The 20590-nt window shown below is 39.7% G+C and overlaps 1 protein-coding gene across 2 annotated transcripts in view; it reads left to right on the top strand.

The window, feature by feature from the left end:
* The first annotated feature begins 7117 nt into the window (after window positions 1–7117).
* The window catches only part of RB1CC1 (RB1 inducible coiled-coil 1), a 65676-nt gene continuing 52203 nt past the window's right edge, over window positions 7118–20590 (top strand). For both annotated transcript variants that reach the window (XM_053976040.1, XM_053976032.1), the window contains exons 1-2: window positions 7118–7178; window positions 20033–20138. The gene's annotated coding sequence lies outside the window, so the exon portion shown is untranslated. The remainder of the gene's footprint in view (window positions 7179–20032; window positions 20139–20590) is intronic.

Here is a 20590-nt window from a genome sequence, read left to right as displayed (position 1 = left end):
GTACATTTCCAGGCCAGCTGCTGTGATGCTGGCTGGCTTGTGGCCTGTGGTTTCAGCTGGAGATGTCTAAAATCCCTGCTCCTGGCATTGGATCCTGCACTGCCACTTGGATCTGGATTCCCATACTGTTCCATGGCTTAGAGTGAGAGCCAAGTCCACTGGCATGCAGGACTAAGGGAGAAGCTGAAGCTTCTTGATTTACAGATTCTGTCTTTATGGTTACCAAACCAGGAGAGTGAGTGATGCAAATGATGAAAGGATCAGAGTATGTCATCTGTGAACAGAACGATCATTAGAATGATATTTTGTAAATGGGGACAGTATCTTTTTTTCATGACTGTAAAAAGAAAAATACATCAAGCTTCTAGCAGTTCAGGCCAAATAAATTCCTGGTATAACTTCTTCAACTGAAATATCTGCATATGTAATAATTTTTTGTTAGCAGGAATTAAACTTAAATTATAAAAGTGTGATTTTATACATGAACAAGGAGACCTGCATGGATTAACAAGGAGCTCCTGGACAAAAACAGAAAAGGGGAACCTACATAGGGTGGAAATGATGAACCTGGGAGGAATACTGGCATATTGTCCCAGCAGCCAGGGATAAGGTTAGGACAACTAAAACCCTGAAAGAATTAAACTTGCCTAGGGATCTCAAGGACAACAGTAAAAACTTCTATAGGTAAGAAGTAGTAAAAAGGAAGACTAGGGAAAATGTGGGTCCTCTCCAGAAGGGAACGGGGGAGATGGTTACCCAGGATACAGGGGAAGGTTGAGGTACTCAGTGCCTTTTTTTTGCCTCAGTCTTCACTGGCAAGTGCTCCAGCCACACCACCTGAGTTGCAGAAGGTAAAAGCAGGGACTAGAAGAATGAAGAACTGCCAGGTGTAGTAGAACAGCAGGTTTGAGACCATCTAAGGATTCTGAAGATACAAAAGTCCATGGGACCTGATAAGTTGCATCCATGAGTCTTGAGGGAACTAGCACAGAAAGTGGATGAGCTACTTTTCATCTTATTTGGGAAGTCATAGAAGTCCAGTGAAGCTCCCACTGACTGGGAAAGAGGGAGCAAATCCCTTTAAAAGAGGAAAAATGCAACACATGCCTATGACTAATACCAGTTTACTCATTAGTGTCTTTCCAACTCCAGTCCTTAGTAAAGCTCTAAGATATAAGAAAGAAGTTTTTTACAATTAAGGTTTTAAAATGATGGAATAGCCGTCCTGAGAGGTGGTGGATGCCCCATCCCTGGAAACATTCAAGGCCAGGTTGGATGGAGCTCTGAGTAACCCGGTCAGGTTGAAGATGTCCCTGCCCATGGCAGGAGGGTTGGAAGTAGATGATCTTTAAGGTCCCTTCCATTCTATTCTATTCCCTTCAATTCTATGAACATGACTCCAGTGCTTTAATATAAAAAACCAAAGCTGATAGACAGTAAAGGATGGGAATTCTATTCTCAGTGACACTAAATATTCAGTAATGCTTACACAGCTATAACTTTCTAAAAATATTACTAACAGTATTACTGTTGTTCTATGTAGTCTGCACTGTAATGCTTCTTTGACCTTGTATTCATTATCATCTGAGTGCTGAGGAGAAGTGGGGGTATTGGAAGGTTCCTTACACAAATGGAGCCTTTTAAATGAAAATGCACAACAAGGGATTTTTACAGATTTCAGGCTGCATGTTTTCCCTTAAGAGCTTTTGTCCTTAACCACTTTTGAAGGTATGTCCATTCTGACTTTTTAGTCTGAGATTTAAATGCCCAAGAACTGATCTCATGACCTAGATGTTAAATTGAACCTAACTATTCCCTTCCTGCAAGAAGCTCTTGCAGCAAACAAGAAAAATCACTTATGAATTCAAAACTTGTGTAGTCAGAACTACAGAAACATTAGGAAGCCACACGATGTTAAAATCACTGGTTAGGAATGATCTATAACGAGGTCAGAGGGAGTGGCATGTTTTCAAAATGGCATCAGCTGTTCTTGAGTCACTGACCATTCAAAAACAAATTGATTGCTTATGGACCAGTCAGTGCTCTCCAAAAGAAGCAAGAGATGAGATAGGATTTGGTGTTTGCCATGGACTGCCAAGCTACATTAAAGGATAATTGAAGTTCTTGAAGTCTCTCTCAAACACGCAGGAGCATTTGTGTTGTTGGAGACTGCTGTTCACTTTGCGTATTCCAGGTCAGAACAATACTTTGTCCTTTAAAAAAATATTGGTTTCTGAAGTGGTTGTTTAGTTGGAGGAAGACTTAAATTGAAAACAAATACTTGTTGAAGATTACTTTGCAAGATGCCACAAAGCATCAACAGGGAAGGAAGGAACTTGGGTTTAAAGGATCAGCCTGACCTAGCAGAGGAATGAATATAGCTGTTTCCAGTATTTGAAAAAGGAAAAAAAAAATAAAACCAACAAAACAAAAATCAAGGGAAATTGATGAAGATAGCAATGTGTTTGGTTTTGACTGGGGCAGAGTTAATTTTCCTCTTAGTATCTGGTACAGTGCTGTCATTTTTTTTTTTATTTAGTGTGAGAATAATGTTGATAACACACTGATAGCTTAGTTGTTGCTAAGCAGGGCTTATCCCAAGTCAAGGACTTTCCAATTTCCCATGCTCTGTCAGTGAGCAGGTGCACAAGAAGCCAGGAGGGAGAATGGCTGGGACAGCTGACCTGAATAGACCAAAGGATGTTCCATATCAGAGAATGTCATGCTCGGCATATAAACTGGGGGGAGTTGAGGCTGGGAGGGGCTGATCACTGCTCAAGGCAGGACTGGGCATCTCTCAGTGGGTGGTGAGCAACTGATTTATTCATCACTTATCTGTTTCAGGTTTTATTTATCTCTCTTTTTATTGTCTCTTATTATTATTATATTTAATTGAATCATTAAACTGTTTCTATCTCAACCCACGTGTTTTACAATTATTTCCTGCTTCTCCTCCACATCTCACTTCAGAAGGGAACTGTGTGAGCAAGCAGCTTTGTGGTTCTTGGTGGCTGGCTGGGGTTTAACCAAGACACAGCAGTAAAGGAAGCAGAAGTACACAGGGCAAATTTCTGGCGAGCAGAGCTGAAGAAAATAGGAAGATGTGGGTTTTGAAGTACATTTGAAACTAAATAAATACTGACAGTATTGGTTCCTTACCGGCGTGCAGATAACAACTGTACAGAAAAACAGTCACCAGCCTTCACTGATACTGTGGGACTGTGCCCCTTGTCCATGACAATGCCCCTTGCTGCCAGCCTTGGATCCCAGTTTGCTTTCCCTTGAAGAGCAGCCTGCTCTTTTTGCTCTCTGACTACAGCTGCATAAATATGTAGTTTAAGAGACACATTCTTTGGTATGCCAAATTTAGCGCCTAAAATTAAAAGCACACAGTGAAAAACCCCTTCAACCTTCTTGGTTATTTTACAGAATGTGAAAAAATATATATGTGGATCCTAAACAGTGTCTTGAAGGAATAATAACCTACATTTTGTACAGCACTTTGAAAATGTGAAAAATTCCCAGTAACCCTGATTCAATGTTTTCTTTTTGTATATACTAGAGCAAAAATTACATAAAATGCTGCTTTTTTTTTTTTTTTTAGGATAGAATATAATGCTAAATTTTAGGTTTTGTTCGGACAGGCTCATGAAAAAACCCTGTAATTAGTTGTTTGGCATGAAGTGGCTCTGGAACACTTTGAGAGGAAGCAACATAATGAAATGTTACAAGAACAAGCCAGAACAACCTGCTCTGCTAGCAGCACTTCACTTACTCCCCAGAACTGAAGTTCTTGCTTCAGTCCTGCCTGAGCTGCCTCTCAAATCAATCAACAGTTGTCCCACATGTGCTGTAAAAACCAGAACCATGCTTAAGTGCCTGAAGCCTCATTTTATGCAATTGTTGAAAGCCTGACTGGCTGAGGTGCTTTGCCAGAAACCTTCAAGCCGTGTCGGCACTGGTGCTTCAGTGTTTGAAGAGATGCTCCTGCTCTCTTGCCAATGTCTCAGCTTCTCAAACTTCAGGAGGTCACTCTTAGTAGTTTCTCTTCAAGAGAATTTTATTGATACTTATTTGTGCTTCAGGCTTACCAAACCTCAAAGTTTTGGGTTTTTTTTTCCTTGAATTCTGACAATAGTATGCATGCAATTTGTTCTGTATTATACTTTCCATTACATTACATCTCTTTGAGTACTGATGTCTTCCCAGCTCCTTTGTTGTTGTAGTCTGAAGTACCACAGGTGTTTTTCAGAATTTGGATGGGTCTCCCAACAAGCTGCAGAGTTGGAGAGTACTTGTTTATGGGATGCCACAAGGTGGCAACTGGGGGCTTTTTTTAAAAGGCCAAGAAATTCCTGTCTGGACAGGCTGTGACAATTCCACATAGCCTTTAATGTGTCAAACAGGCAGGAAGCTCTCCAGCATAGCAGAGATGGCTACCACAAGTTTACTGTGAAAACCATAAGCCTGGTCCAGCTTGTGAGAAGTACCTTAAGGTATGGAAGGCCACAATTAGGTCACCCCAAAGCCTTTTCTTTTCCGGGATGAACAAAGGAAATTCTTGCAGCTTTTCCTCATAGGAGAGAGCCTCCATCCCTCTACTCAACCTGGTGGCCTCCTCTGGACTCTTTCCAGCATGTTGATGTTCTTCCTGTGCTTGGGATGATGGCATGCTTGCACTCTTTTTTGCAATCCTCCTCTTATGTGCAGAGAATATTCTATATCTGAATATACCCTGGCCACAACATTATGCTTTGCCATGACCTGCTGCCTATGGTACATGTTATAGAAGGAGAGGTGAAGGTAGGCAGCAGAGAAAGTACAATCCAGCTGTATGGTGCTCTCAAGGGATCTTGGATAGACAATGTCCTCGATGCCAGCATTGTGATCCTCTCCTGCATCTCCAAGTCAAATAAGCCTCTTGCTTGTATTCCTCTCACATTCACTCTTCCCTGATTTATGTGGAAATGTCCTCATCCCAAAGAAAAGTTCTGTGGGCTAAACCTCTAAAGAAACTTGCAATAAAACAGAAACCAAAAGTGATGTGTATGAGGTTTACTTTTGTTTTCTCAGACAGGAATAAAAGGTCAGTTCCCACCCTATAGGTCATGGGCTGCTTTACGTCAAAAGCTCATCCCTGGGGGATGGGAGGCCAGACTGGACAGTAAGTGCACCTGGGGCCACCCTCACTTGTTCAAGATGAATTGAACATTTGCTAAATTCTGCCTAGAATCTGGAAGTGCAAACAGCCATCATCTTAAATGCTGAAATAATAGCCAATGCCTATGGCAGGAAAAAGAATATAGTGACAGAGAGACCTTGATTCCCATGCTATGAATCCTTCTCTTTTTATTTCTTTCCACTTTATCCTTGCTAGCAGGTCTCGGCTTCTAGTCTTAAACCTCCTGTGTGTTTGGGAAATGGACACAACCTTTGGTTGGACTGGCCATGGGGATCTAACTTTCTTTAAGTGACAGGTATTGTAAACGTAAGCGAACCCAGTGGGAAGAAATGATGATGTCTGACTCCAGTTCAGAAGGCTGAATGATTTCTTGATTATAACTATACTATTATACATTAATATACTATTTAAAGGAGATACTAAAACTACAAACCTACTTGTTCTAACTACCATATCTAACTGACTCACAACTCGTGACCCTGTTCTTGAGAGTCCAGCTACAGGTGGATTTAATTGTCCATCAGGCTCAAACAATCCTCACCAGAATCTAATCCAGCAATCACCCCAGGTAAACAATTCTCCAAAACCACATTCCACATGAGAAAAACACGGAGCAGAAATAGAAATTGTTTTCTTTTTCTTTCTTCTGTGCTGCTCTATGAAAAACCTTGAAAGAAAGAAGAGTGTCCCTGTGACAGACAGGTTATACCTAGAAGTTTGGTAGGAACTGGTATCCCTGTAGTTGTAAGTTGCATTTTCTAGCAAAAGTGATTGGTAAGTTTCTCTAGCAGAAGATGACATTTTTCTGTTTGTGCAGAGTGTAAGAAAGTGTCATCTAAAACCACCTTTTTTTTTTAAGATTTCTTTTTATAATTCCAAATGTCAATGAAGCACTTAGGTTATTTCAGTATAGTTCTTTACAATAAAACTCAAAACATAGAGGAGAGATATTTAAATCCCTCTGTAGATTTTCTAAACTTTTGATCTCTTGTCATCTCAGATTAAAATGAAATTGAATAAGCCTTCTGCTCAGGTAAGGCCAAGGGCCTGACTTTGAAATGCCAATCATGTCCTGGGTTGGATCAAAAGCAGTGCAGCCAGCAGGTCACGGGAGGGGATTCTGCCCCTCTGCTCTGCTGAGACCCCACCTGCAGTGCTGCATCAGCTCTGGGGTCCCACCAAAGGAAGGACATGGACCTGGTTAGGAGTGAGTCAGGGGAGGCCATCAAATTGATCAGAAGGACGGAGCACTGCTCCTGTGAGGAAAGGCTGAAAGAATTGGGATTGTTCTGCCTGGAAAAGAGAAGGCTTCAGGGTGACCTAAATGTGGCCTTCCAGTATTTTAAGGGAACTTGGGAGGAAACACGGGGCAAGACTATTTACAGGGACAGGGTGAATGTATATAAATTGCAAAATAGTACGTTTAGATTAGACTCTAGGAAAAAAATCTTTAATGTGACGGTGGTGAAGAAATGGAACTGGCTGCCCAAAGGTACGGTGGGAAGATCTTGAACACATCTCTGGGAGGTTTCAGGGCCGGGGTGGATCGAACTCTGAGCAACCTGGTCTAGCGGACGGTGTCCCTGCCGCGGGCGGTGGGGGTGGAACCAGCGCACCGCAGGGGCCGCTCCCAGCCCAGCCCAGCCCCGAGCACTCCCGGATCGCGCCCGGGCCCGCGCGCCGCCGCCGCTTCCGCCGCGCGGTCCCTCCCGCGCGCCGCCCCCTCCCGGCAGCCCTCGCGCCGGAAGCGGCTGACGACAACAACAAACACCGGCGGCGGCGGCGGCCGCGCCAGGCAGGGCTCCCCCCGTCACCGCGGCCCCCAGCCCGCCCCGCCGAGCCGCCCCTCCCGGCCCGCCGCCTCTCCCCGCTCGGCCGCGGGCCCCACCGAGGCGCTGCGCGCCCCCGCGGAGCCGCCGGGCCCGGCCGCGCGGCGCGGGGGGGACGCGCCGCCACCGCCGCAGGATGAGCGGCGCTGCCCGCGCGGGAGCCGGGGGTGAGTGCCGAGCGCTGCCCGGGGACGTGCGGGCTCCCCCCGCCGCCCCGCTCAGGCCCTCCCAGCCGCGGGGAAGGCGGGGACTCCGGTACTGGGAGGGCGGCCTTGGCGAGGGGCGGCGGTCCCGGCGCTGGGCGCAGGGCTGTACCCGTGGGGCGGGCGACCAAGAACTGGGAGGCGGCGGAGCGGGGGTCGAGGAGGACCGGGATCCCGCGGCTGGAGCCGCTCCCTTTGCGGCGGAGTGACCCCAGCGCAGCTGCTGGGGGAAGGCCGTGGCTGCCAGCCGTCACAGGGGAGCAGCGCCGGGCGGGCCGGGGTGCTCCCTGCCTGCCCAGGGCTCCGCTGCCAGGGCGAGGGATTCGTGGTGAAGTTACTACAAGGAATGACTCAGCCTGGCAGCGCCTCCGTGCTCGCCGTCGGCGGCGGTCGGGCGAGCACCGTGCAGAAGCGTTGTGTGTTTATAAACGTTGTTCTGCCTCTCCCTCGGTTGTTTACTTGGTCCTGCTCCTGAGGAAGCGTGTGTACTGTAGCGAATTTTCCCTTCGGCTTTCTTCTTACGGCTCTTTAGTAGGCTTTCAGGTGCTGTGGATCCATGCTCGCTTTTCTTTCTCACTGACCCCCAAAAGTACTGGCTGCCCGTGATCCAGAGGTAGAAATACGAGTGTAAATGGTGGGAGAATTAAATGAACTACCTTTGTGATGTTCATGTTTCTTGCCTAACATCATCTAGACATGAAATAAAAAGTCATGTCTGGTCCTGAGAAACCCAGAAATGTTAGTTTAGACCTCATATAACCATAGCTTTTTTTTCCTCTTGTGTCATTTGTTTTTGTCTGAAATAATTACATGGTATGTCCTGGCCATGAGCCATTTCTTGTGGTTCATATTTTAAGCTTTCACCTTTACTTCTTTGTGGGAAAGAACGAGGAGGTTGATGATTGGTTCTTTTTTCTTGTGTTCACATATATGTGTGTCAGAAGTAGTTTGTGCTGTTGGGTTTATGGAAGGACTTACACTTATGGAGGTGTGAGTTCAACTGTGTGGTAGAAGGTACCTCAGCAATGCTGGAGAAATGAAAAGAATGGAAAAACATATTTCAGACAGTTGAATTTTATACAGCTGAGAAGTACTGCGAGGAATAACACTATAAATAGAATCAGAATTATAGAATGGCCTGGGTTGGAAGGCACCTTAAAGATCATCTAGTTCCAACCTCTCTGCCATGGGCAGGGACATCCTCTGCTAGACCTGGTTGCTCAAAACACCAATCAACCTGTCCCTGAAGACTTCCAGGCATGGGACGTCCACAGCTTCTCTGGGCAGCCTGTTGTAGTGTCTCACCATCTTCACAGTAAGGAATTTCTTCCTTATATCCAATCTAAAATTATACTCTTTCAGTTTAAAACTATTGCTTCTTGTCTTCTCCCATACATACCCCTCTAAAAAGTTCATCTCCACACATCATGGAAGTATTACTACATAATAATAATGAAAACATGCACTATTATGGTATATTTAAATTGTGAATTTTAAGACTATTTGGCGTATAGTAGTAAATTTTTAAAAGATGAAGCACATAAAGAAACAACCTTACTCTTATTTTGTGGTCTAAGACAAACTTTTGTGCCAAGAAGCAAATATTAACAAGAAAGGACTGAGATATTCTAGCATCATTAAGTTTAGATTAAAGTGTGCAGAGGATATATTTGTACTTACTCTAAATGCTGCCTGGAACTCAAAATGGCTTTATTTTATTGTGTTGAGAGTAGTAAAGAAAATTACTTGCTGAAGAACACATGGTAAGGGACTTCAGCTGTTCCAGTTTTAGAGCTGGAAATACAAACGGGATCTTTTGGGATAGTGGATTATTGTAAGATAGACCTAATTGTGCTTTGGAAGTCCATTTTGTTGTCCACTCTGTCCAAGCAGCAATGTGTTTTGTAGATTGTAAAATAGCAATCTATCTTAGCCACGATTGTGTTGCTCTAGGCTTGTGCTCAGCACAGATTTGGGTTAGTAGTTTCTCAGATCGTGTCCAAGGGGCTGTCTCTCTCCCCATGTCAGGTTACTATATTTATAATTAGAAGTGTATGCAGCAGACTTGTGCTCTGACTGGAGAAGAGGGCAAGGGTTATTTTGAGGTCTTTTGTGGTGTCTCTTTAAAAAACGGTGTGTCCCTGCGTGTTGTCTGAACACAGCTGTTACATGGCCTTGCAGAAACTAAGGTGGAAAACAATTTCTAAACTGAACTTCAGCTATTTTGGTTAAATAGGGAACTGAATGTATGTTGGGGATAAGGGAGTAGCACAAGTTGATTTGTTTTTGATAAAAGTGGCAGTTACAGTTGAATCACTGGAAAGAATTTTTCTGTATGTTATCAGTGTGTCCTTAAGTCTTTATTTGCTTTTAAACTAGTAGTTACTTTCTGTGAAAGAGTGGTGTGAGGGTCTTGAGACTTAAATTGCACAGGATGGGCTCATTAGCATTTTGAGGTGAAAGTGGAAACAAGTTAAAATGAAAAACTATAATGTGTGTACTGAGCTACTTCAGTCATTTGGATAGTGCCCAAGCAGTCATGTGTCTCCTTCTGCATTTTCAATATTGCTCAAGAAAGTTGTGCTCCTGATTTTTGGTCCACAGCTTAATAACATTATATGAATGGTTTCTGAAGATGAGGAGGGGAAAAAACAAATAATACCTTACTACTTTCTAGGAGCCTATTAATGGGTAGCATTCTGGTGCAAAGTTGTTAATCAGTATTACTGAGTAGCAAACACTTGATTACGAGACGCTAACTTACATAATAATATTGTATTATACTGCAGGATGTGATTGAATGCAGTGATACCAAACAGACAAAAAGAAAATAATTATATGTAAATTACTAATGTGTGTCTGTTTTCTAGCTGATTTGCCAGACTGATGTTTTTGATATACAGGTTGAAAGATCCTCACATGAGTTGTATGTTGCAAAAGCCTATAGCATGATTAATGGTGATAAAGAAATTGCTAGCAATTATTTTTGTGAGCTAATTAATATTCTGTGGTTACTGAGACAGTCACTTGCTATTTATTAGTTAATTCATAGTGCAGACCCACTCTGAATCTTATTCTTAATGAATTTTATTTAGTTTAAATTTTAGTTTTTTAAATATAGTTCAGTTGAAAGGCAAGTTGGAAGACATCGTAGCCATGAACCAGCTCTTCCTATCTTTCCTATTTTTGAGCAGGGTTGGAAGTGGATATGCTTTGTGTTTTCTAATAGGATTCAAGCATAACTTTACTGTTAATAATACATGAATAATATTTCAATACTAGTTGTTGGAAGTTGTCAATAGAAGTATCTAAACAAATTTATTGATACCACATTTATGTTCAGAGATTGACATGGGGCTGGTCAGGAGAAACACCAGGGCTGTCAGGGCAATTCTTGCTCGTCTTCTGTCCATCTCCAGGTGTGTATTTTCCTTTTTTGTTCAGGTTTGTAGTCCATGGTTCAGAAGGGTTCTGAGCTCAAGCAACAACTCAGTGTAGCTTTTTATGTCCATCCAAGATGTTGAGAGTTCCTTTTGGAAAGAGATTTTGCAGCTGGGCCTGCTGTCTTTATTGCATCAAGGTGAAATTATTATGGTGTGCTATATATAAAGCTCTAGTAGTTTGTGCATCTAGAAAATAAGCTGTGGTAGAATGTGGTTGACTGTTTTCTATGAATTAGTACAAATAAGTACAAAAGTGTTTGAGTGCTGTATGAATTTCTTTCTGACCTGTGTTAATTACTTGTTAATGGAAAGTAAAATGTGAAACTGCTTTGTTGACTCGTTGAGTTTCAACTGTCCTGCATCTGTCTTGCTGTGTAATGCTATAGGATCAATGAGAAGAATGGTGTGTGAATATTTGAGAGCTCTGCCTAAGTCATGTTCTAAGGGATTTTTAAATTACTTTAGAACATGTATTTATTTTCTCTTTATGAAATAACTCATGTTTTCTTACTTCTTAAGACTTTCTTTTGAAACAGAATTTTTGCTTTTTCAGGAGAGTAGGAAAGCTGAGGTGATGATAATGAAATAGTGTGTTCAGTATTTTGATTGCCTGTTGCTTTAATTTAGAGGGATTAGGTGGAATTAGTATCTGTATGATACATCAATCTTCATTATTTTTTCTTGAAGATGTGTTTGACAGGCCAGTATGGTGTTTTCATTTTGAACAAATTGAAAACTATATGTATTTTAGAGGTAGAATGCAGTATTGAAGAACTAATTATAGGGAGAGTTTTACTTACATCATGGATTCAAAAAATCATACCACCCTTAGCAAAGCAAAAATATAATTTCTGTAAGAATTGTGCTTTGCTGAGGTCCGAATTTTGAATGTTTGAGGTAGCTGTTTTTAAGTTCCCAACTTCTATTTTGATTTAGTTCTATGATTGAACATGATATGCTCTTTTGTGATGTAGCTATAGCTGCAGTACTTTTTGCTCTTTATCATTTGAATAGTGTTTTTTTCCTGATATTACAGGGAATTTAAATGTCAGTAGTTTATTTCAAACTTTGAGTTTGTTGATGCTAAGTAGCTGTGCTGGTACATCAAAAGTGTGAAAATTTGACTCTTTTTTATTGTAGTTGGCTTTGGATAAACAGTTCATACTGACAAAATGGTGCTTTTGTTTATACAGTTATTCTTCCATCCTTCAGAGTGTGTATTTTTATTAAATTCAGATGAAGGGAAGATTCTTACATAAGAATATATTGTGTAACAGGACTAGAAGCTGTCTTCTAATATATTGTGCTTATGCTATATTGTAAGTGTTCTACTAGTAAATTCAAGCTGACTTCTCTATTTAAAAATATTCTTCACAAGTACTTGTGCTGTCTACTGATTGAAAGAAACTTGATTCTCACCCAGTGAATGGTTTGAAATATGACTCAAAATTCTCAGTTCTTTCTGAATGAAGGGGGGGAGGGGTAGTGTGTAAACTTCCCTTTTTAAATGAAAGGCTTGGTGGTAAAATACCTATACATTTCAAAAAGCAAATGTATTATAACTACATTTTCACATGCATGTTATGGCTCTAAACAGCACAACCAGGGTTTAATAAGGCAGGAATATAGTTGTAATACCTCAGTCATTGCAAGTTGTGTTTTTCTCTGATTTTCTTGGGGTTTCTTTCGTGGTTGTATAGTTCTTATGTTGATAAAACTGCACAAAAGAATTTATTGGTGCACGTTGTTAGCTGTTACAAGCTACCAAAGATTTATATTCCAGAAGGGTAAAGAAGGGCAGATGAAGATTAGAAAACACCTTCTTGAGATTAGAGACCATTTAATATTCTGCAAACTATCCTACAGCTTTTCTCATTTTTCAACACATTGCTGTTATTTTTCTTTCCCACTGTTGCCAATAGAGATCTGAAGGTGATTTGTAAATGTGTGATATCCAAAAAGAGTTAATAAATTGATTTGAGAAGAATCTAGACATTTGTGAATATGTATTCCTAGGGAGACTGGGGCTTATATCAGCTCTGCATCTTGCTGATGGTAATTCACTTTCAGATACCACTGAAAATAAAAGAAGGTTGATAAATAGGAGGAGGTTGGTAGGTGATATATGAGTTATAAGTAACTTTAAAAAGAGAAATTAGATAAATTCTGTCTTTAGATCTTGAAAGTTCAAATACTGATTTTATAATTAATGTAGGATAAGAAGAATTTGAAACAAGTTTGAAAGTTGCAAACCAATTAAATAGTTTGTCAAGATGGTAGTAGATTTCCTTATTACTAGAAAAATTTACTATTTTTTTTAAAAATCTCATTGCTTATGAATAGCAATTAAGGAAGAACCTGTGACTTTTATGTAGGCAGTCAGACTAAATCACAAGGATCTTTACTTGCCTTACATTTCATTATTGTCAATCTTTGACTTTCTTTTCCATCTGTAGTGTTTTCATTCCTGTGAAGTAAATGCCATTTAATCAGTCTTATGTTCTGCATTTTCATCTTTTAAATAGTTCTGGCCAAGATTTTTCCCTTTTCCATATAAAAGAAAACAATCAAACAAACAACAACAACAACAAAAAAAAAACAACAAAACAACAAAAAAGAGTTGTAGCATTAGGATGTTGTATCTGAAGAGGGATGAACAGGGGAAATGGCCTCCTAGACTAAATTTTGAGAAACTCTGTCCTTGGTTGCATCTGTAGTAATTGCAAATTTTTAAGTTATCTTAGCCTGCTTTTTAAGAGGGTACTGGTTTGGGCTTTTTTACTAGGTTTCTAAGAAGTGATCTATTAGTAACTGAGGATGGCATGGGCAGTTAGAAATGTGAATGATGCCTTCTGAAAATTTTCACTTGTCTTCTTGAATGATGATTCTGATGTTCAGTATCCTCTGTATTCATTGTCTTCTCTTCAGCCTTAGTTGAAGTGTAGTTTGTGGAGTTATATAACGAACCAGATCATGGAACCAGTTTGACCTATCAGTATCCTGGAGAAGTATGGTATTTCTAACTTTTTACAGCAAAGTCATCCAGTTTATTCCAGAGAAATAGGGGTACTTGCACCACTGAAAGTTGATGCAGGGAAAGGAGCAAAAGAAGAACTGGCTGAGGAAAGGTATTCATAAGTCTGGTGCTCTTTCTGTTTGTGTTCCAGAGTTCGTATTCTTGGTTGATCAGAGAGAGTGTTAGTGGAAGAAGGGTTGGTGCTGACTTGTCTGAGTTGGGTATAAGAAAGAATGAAAATTTGTTGTCTGTTTCTTGCAGAATTGTTTGCAAACACTGGAAGATTTTACATGCTCATTATTTTAAAGAGTACATACCTACAGAAAGAACCTTCCCACAACTATGGAGTCAGTCAGTAACTTGAATAAAACCACCTGAAGCTCCATGTTCCTGAGAGTACCAATCTTTGCAAAGAGAATGTATTAATCTCTGTAATTTAAGGGAGGCTTGTACTCCACAAGTGCTTTGAAATGGCAAAATTATACATTAAAAAAAGAAAAATCTGACAAAACCTTCAGTTTACTTTGTCAAAAGTAAGGCACAGACAGCTGTGGAAAGACTGGTTTCCATCAATTAAAAATAAAAAAAAGGAAAGAAAGAAAAGGGATACTTCTGCAGGTTGTAGGCTGTTTCCTAGCAATAAGATTGTCAGAAATCCTAGGTTTGTTTTCTGGCTTTTCTGAGGCACAGAAGTTTCACTTTTTATCATGTAAGAGATGTGAGGTTTTGAAAAAACAGGGTAAAATTGTATTTACTATTGCAAGAGGAGAACTTTTGTCTGATCTGTTATATGGACTGTGTTTTGGCAGCTCCTCAAATCAGTGAAAACAGCAGTGGAAATAGATGCTAACCATCAGATTTGCAGCTTTATAATCACATCCATATGTAATCATGACACAGTGCTTGATAATGTGCTTGTTGCCTTATGAGCATCTTTGAAACTATTGCATTCCTGGAATTCACAGTGTAAGTTTTGTCTGAACTTGTGAGAAGCTGCATTGTTTTGGGCTACACCAATTTCAAAGCCACTCTTTAATGTACAGTGTTTTCTTACCTGCCCAGATTTGCTTTTGAGCTGCTCTTTCACCCTTGATGTTGCTGAGGACCTCTGAAGGAATTGCAGCACCTACTTAGCTGAATGAGGAGCTTCCATGTAATTCAGAGTTGTAGGAGCAACTCTGAATATGATGGCCAATATGTAACTGAAGTATTAGGTTAGTAATGCATAAAATGATTCATCTTAAAGGAGGGGAAGGAGGGAGGAAGCCTCTTAGACTATGAAATACTATGTTACTGACTTTTGAAATTCTTCTTTAGTGAATTGGGAAGTAGGGGTTTAGGAATGTGTCCTGGCTGCTCTGCAGGATTGCAGCTTGGCTCTTGGGTTGAGTGGAAAAGACTTGTTTTGCTGACCAGCAGCTGAGTTTGAGAGCTGTTAAGAACACAGTGACTGTTGGAGATGCTGTAATTAAGTAACCGCCTCTGCGCCTGATGCACATCTCAACATATAAATAGAGCTCCAGATGGCTGCAACCGTACAGATGTCAGGCATTGACAGCCTTTCTTTAAGACTACAGTGTGGCTTGAACATGAGGTTTATAGGCTTTGATACAAGGTGGCAGTTGGAGATGGGATCTCCACCTTGAGTAATATTTATCTCACTGATTAAATGTGGTCTTCTCGTTAAATTGATTTTGGAGGAGTAGGAGAATTAAATTATTCTTTCCACCTGGGTCAGGAGGAGCCTTACTACTTTTTCATCACACAGCTTAGGTGTTAAATTTTTTTAGTTTTTCTTTTAAGTTTTTAAAGTGTCTTTTAACGCATATTTCCTTTCAACAGTTGGCTGTCTAGAAAATGGTATGCATTTGCACTGTATTTTAAAAACATAGCCATTTCTGTTGCATAAGGCATTACTAAAGAATTTGTGCCCTCACAATGAGGTCATATTTTCTATTCTTCTGGTGCTGGTAGTAGTAATGTTCTGCAAAATTAAGGTATTTCTGGTTAGATGCATTAAGTTGCAGTATTGAAGAAAGGTCCTTGAAGCCTACTTTTAGAGAGGATCTTACAACTGACATTAAGAAAGGTGTTACTTTCTTTAAATTTAGCTTCAGTTTCTATTTTCATTTTCATTTGACTTATGTGCTATAAAATACTGTGCTGCTGGGGTCTGCAAATTGAAGCAAGAGAGCATTTTTTGAGAAGGGCACTTAAAAAAAAAACAAAGGAAGTGGAGGTAGAAGACAGGTTTATAGAAGAAAACAAAATGAATTGTAAGGAATATTCTGCACTGGTCTTGTACCTTTGTTGATTATAGAGTTGCTTAAGTCGAGGTGAAGCAGGAAATCCTGCTCTGAAAGGTGAAATCACAAGAACTGTGGCATCTGAGAGGCAAACCTTAAGATTTGTGGTATGGAAATGAAGCACTATTTAATAACATGCTAATGTGCTCCACAGTTGACTCCATCTTGAGAAGTAATAAAGGTGTATTGGCCTTGAGGGGAGATGTTACCCAGATAAGATATTTACTGAATGAGGAATAGCACTTGAGTCTTTTTAAGCATGTCACAGACTTGTCAGTCTTTGCCTCAGATGAATTGCCCTTTCAACAGGCAGAAATTCTGTGGTGGTGTCCTGTGAGCCTCCTGACCCTGGTAAATGGGGGTAACATTTATGACTCATGTAGGAGACACTGTTACCTGTAGTGTAGCCTCAGTGCTTCTGCAGTAAGGGAAGTGAAACTTCCTTATCAGCAGCTCACAGATGATGATCACATAGAAGTATGTGATTGTCTAGTAGCAGTGTGGAAATGCAGGCACTGTGTCTTGCCTTGATCAAGTGATTCATCTAGTTCTGTCTGCTTTCAGGCTTGAGCCCATTTTGACCTGGAGATAGACACAAGGGGGAAAGAGTTTGGGCCTCTTGGTTCTATCTGACTTGGAAGATGAAGCATTGATAAGTACAACACTTAGCATACACATGTGGAGCAGCACTTCCCTGCTCTTCCCTGGGAACAAAAAGCAAGATACCATGTACTGCTTGTGTGTTGCTGTTGTGGATGGGATTTTACACCACTGGGTTTTAAGAAAAGCCATTACTTTGGCATAGTTCAGTTTAAATTTTATGGCATTAAAGAAAAATTTATCAGTATCTCTGTTTGTTCAAGTTTAGTTTGTAATACAGATTATAAAGAAAGTATGGGAAATGAGATGTCAGAAGCATGAACATGAGCAATTAAGATAATACAGAGGGAACTTAATGACCAAAGTGAAGTTGATTAATGTCCCATTAAACCCAAACAGCATAAATGTTGATTTCTGTCTTTGTCTTGCTCTGAATGCCATGATTCAGTGTTTGAGTTTGTGAAGTTGGAAAGAGCTGTACCATGAAACAATGGAACAGTCAGCATTAGGTAATTAGAAGCAGGGATTCTGCATTTAAGAGCATAAATGGATGGTTAATGTAGCCATAGGATTATTTGTAGGGTGCTGTGAAACCTGTGATGCCTGTGCTGTAATGACAAAAAGAGTCTGTAAACAGACATTAATTTCATTTTAGAGATGTAACAATGAGCAAGTTCCGAACTGAGGTACATCTCAGTACTTGTAAACAGCATGTATTGAAAGTATTGATCAACACTGACTTCAAAAGCAGTTGGTTGTTGAAGAGTTTATATTATACAAGAAAAGAATGCAGTAATTGCATTGCAATGTAGAGTGTAGAGCAGTGAAATAAATGTTGCAACCAGCACAGTGTATTCATGGATGGCTTTGGTGTTTTACTGCCTAATGTACATTTTTTCAATTAATTATGAAGACTTTTTATACTTCGTGCTATTCTTATATTTTTGTCATCTCATTTATTTTCTTTTATTTATGCCTACCATATTCTGTCTGACTTGGCAGCTGTTTAAGAAAATTTCAAATGTTCAGCTATTTTCTTAATGGTATTACTGACAATTAATGACAGTTGGTCATACCGACTTCTATCCCATAGTATGAAGGATCTAGTTTGTATGATAGCATGAATCTAATGCTGCAAGTCTAAGTCTACAGTTTAAACAAATAATCTGGGTGGATTAGTCATTTGTGGTTTTGTTTGATTACATAGGTAATAGCTCTGTCTTCAGTAGCTATCAAACTGTGTAGTTGTTGAACCTCTATTAAAACAAATGAAAATAATTTCAGCAACATAACACCAAATGTCTTGAAACTTGTAACACTACGTAAGAGTTTAAAGCTAAAAGCGAATAAATAAAGCCTCCTAGTGTTGGCCTCTCTCCAATGACCTGTTGTGGTAATACAAACAGAAGAAGAACAAAACATGTATGGATATATTCTGTTGAAGCTTGGTGTGACTTTCACTCCAAGATGATGTTAAGAACTTGCGTTACTGCTGGATGATGACAATATTCTGGAATATTTGGAACAAATGTAAAGGCTGATTTGTGATATGTAGTTGACCTTGTCTGTAGCAGTCTGCAATAACCTGACCTTTGAAAGAAAAGAATCTTAGGCAACTCTGATAGGCTTTCATGCATACCCCCTGTAACTTTGAACACAGTCAAGCAGATGTTGTCCAGAGATGCAAGACTAGGGAGAGCTCTCAAAATTAATTTTCTTCCAGTGTTATGAAAACAGGCAGCTGGAGAGAGGCGCTTGACATAGTTCCTGCTGAAGGGAGGAAGGGCTGCAGCATGCCTTTGCTGGACATCAGTACAGGAGAGGCTGCAGTTTAAGGCATGTATTCTCTGGAACTTTGCTTTATGTCATTCTCCTATTCCTGAAGTGTTCACTGAAATTTGTAACAACTTTGAGAGTGGGTGAATTCCATGGAATTTTGTGAATTCTACCTTCTTTTTTTTTTTTTTTTTTTTTTTTTTAAGAGTAATTTAATACAAATTTGTCCTACCTGCATTGGTGTAGTTCTTTTCCCCCAGCATCATTTGATGAAATATTGGGTGAAGAAACAGGACTTGTTTTTTCTGTCTTAGTGATTGCAAAGTAATTATAAGGCAAGAGGTTATTGCATTGTGTTCCTAGTTTGTGGCAGAAGTATTTCAGCAGTTTCATGTTAATGTGCATTACTTTGACCTAAAGCAAGTATTCACAAATTTATTTTGCTCAAGTACAGCTACTGACTGCTGATAGCTAAATGGGAGGAGGACGCTTAAATTACAATTTTTTTTAATAGTAGCACTTAAGCACACTGCTTATTTCCTTTTTATTGTACCTTTGCTTCTGATAAAATGTCATGTGTGCATTTTGGATAGGAGTGGTGGGGGAGTGGACAAAAGGGATGAAGATAATACTTCTGTTCCATGACCATAAAAGAATTTTTTCCTTTATTAAGGTTTTCAAATGTGGGGTGGAGTGTTTTTGATTTATCTGTACTAGCATAGGTTGTATAAAATGGTTTACATGTTCTAATGGTTTTCAGGCTTCAGCAAGTCTATTTTTAGTAATGGATTATCACCCTTTATAGTGCCTGATCATCTTCTCAGAAAGCTTGCTAGGGCATTAACATGATATAAATGTTTGTTTGGAGTTTGTGCACTTGCTTCACTGCCCTGAGCCCAACAGCTCATCCACATTTGTACTTCGCCAAGTCTCCTTCTCCTTTGGCACTGCTATTTAACTGAACACAGTTAAAATTATCTAGGGTAGCCTAAAAAAGGTAACCTTTGCTGATCTGGCTCATTTTGGTTGTTGTAGTTTCCATTGTAGTTTAAGAAGCTGTTCTGGGAGAGGAAGCCCCTGGCCAAGGTGTAGTGACAATATGGGAGTGATAACATCTTCAGTTTATTTTAAAAAATAGAATAAATAAATCTAACAAATGCTTTGAAAGTAGGTGAATGGTTTAGCAAAATAGGTTACCTTTCAGGTAAGGAAGGTGATACTGATTCCTGAAGGAATCTGTGAGAGGCAGCTGCTGGATAAGACTGTTCATTCAACAGCAATAGCGTGTATACCTTTTAATGCATAAATTACATTGTTAAGACTTTCTCTACTGCTCTCAGTGTCACTGTATCAGCATTCTGCACCAGTTCTGAAAAATAATTTCAGTTAATGAAAAAGCAAACAGTTCTTTATAGTGAACTAAATTTCTCTCCTTGTGAACACTCAAAAGTATGATTAACAGTTATTTTAAACAAAAATGATGAGCAGAAGTATTCAGATGTGTAGAAGATCTGGGCAGACTTGTGACTGGATAGTATTGTTAATTAACAAAACCCCAAATAACTACCACATAATTACTCTTCTGGCATTAACATACACTGATTTCTGTATTAAATGCAATTATGATCATTATAAATCCTGACATTTTAGTAATAATTGCATTCTGAATCTTTTCAGATCTTCTCTGGCTTTGAACAGCCATGCTACTCTGTTGCCAAAAATCAAGTAAAGTGAATGTGTGCTTGAATTTGAAGAAGACGGTGGCTCTGTATAATGCTTGAAGGTAATTCTTTCTTTGTCAGAAGTTGAAAAGTTAGAGACTCCTGATGTATGGCAGATGCTATCATAAATATTGTTGATCTTAATGATGTTTCTTCTTTCTATGCTTTAGTTAGGTTTAGTGTTATGGTATGGATGGGTAAATGCTTGATTAAAATTTTGGTTTCTGTGTGTTTTAGACACAATCTCTCTTAAATACTGCTTTAGCTTGGGTAGTAATGTTCATATGAAAACTAGGTACTAAACAAGCCTTTTACTATGCTTAGATGGAAAAGTTTTTCGTGTGTTTTTTTTTTTGTTTGTTTGTTTGTTTCATATGGTCTGTGCTTGGAACATTGTATTATTTAATGCTTGTTTCTAATTCCGCCTGGATCATGGTCACAAATACTCTTTGGGAAAAGAATAGTGTGTGCATGAGACTGTTCAATTCTGAAATATGGTCCAAAGAATTTATTA

This window comes from Vidua macroura, chromosome 1 (assembly GCF_024509145.1).
Source record: "Vidua macroura isolate BioBank_ID:100142 chromosome 1, ASM2450914v1, whole genome shotgun sequence".
NCBI lineage: Eukaryota > Metazoa > Chordata > Aves > Passeriformes > Viduidae > Vidua > Vidua macroura.
The sequence above is the reverse complement of the archived record's forward strand: the minus strand, read 5'-3'. Positions and strand labels throughout refer to the sequence as shown.